The sequence below is a fragment of the Panthera uncia genome, chromosome E1, assembly GCF_023721935.1.
Source record: "Panthera uncia isolate 11264 chromosome E1, Puncia_PCG_1.0, whole genome shotgun sequence".
NCBI lineage: Eukaryota > Metazoa > Chordata > Mammalia > Carnivora > Felidae > Panthera > Panthera uncia.
This window is the reverse complement of record NC_064814.1, coordinates 49,624,445-49,625,161: the sequence shown is the minus strand read 5'-3', so window position 1 is coordinate 49,625,161 and position 717 is coordinate 49,624,445. Positions and strand designations below refer to the sequence as shown.

Below are 717 nucleotides of genomic sequence, written 5' to 3'. Positions count from 1 at the left end.
ACTCAACTTTTTTCTAACAATATCAGAAACTACTATGGGTGTTAATGTGACCCGATCTCACGGTTTTGAGTTCAGGCCCCAGATTGGGCATAGAGCTTACTTAAAAAAAATCACAATACTTGAAACCACAATTCAGCAGCCTCAACAAAAATTTCATTTTTCTCTACAAGGATCGATCAGGTCAGCTATTTGAGGGGTAGGCAAGTTTGCTTTCCCTCAATACGCCTCCAATTCAACGAATTTTTAATTGTACTGCACTTCTGAAATGGTTTCCCATTACACCAGAATCTTATGACCTTTAACAAAGGACAAATTTCCTGCAACTCAAAACACCTTTTCCTTCCCAAGGGGACTGACTTTGGTGAAAATGACCTTCTGAAAGCTAATCCCCCTTCCTTGAATGGACCCTTTTAATCAGATAGGAGCCCCCCCCCCCACCATGTAATTTCACGACAGACACCAAATATGCTACCATGCAACAAAACTTTTATTAACATTTTGAACAGCTATTGAGAAAACCAGTATTTCAGCAATTGCTAAAACTGGTAATTTCTAAACTTAAACTGGGGCAAATGGCTAGAGTGCAGAGCAATGCCATCATTGGGCACTATGAACTTCAAGACTGAAGAATTAACAGCCACCCCTCAGACGAAGAACCAGATGGAGAGTGGACTCTTTCTGGATGTTGTAATCAGAAAGAGTGCGGCCATCCTCCAG

General features: G+C 41.0%; 1 long non-coding RNA gene across 1 annotated transcript in view; it reads right to left on the bottom strand.

The window, feature by feature from the left end:
- Nucleotides 1–469: 469 nt before the first annotated feature.
- Nucleotides 470–717, bottom strand: part of LOC125927578 (uncharacterized) — a 1,627-nt gene continuing 1,379 nt past the window's right edge. The window contains exon 2 of the long non-coding RNA XR_007459372.1: nucleotides 470–717. This exon is cut by the window's right edge and continues 114 nt beyond it. This is a non-coding gene — a long non-coding RNA (uncharacterized LOC125927578).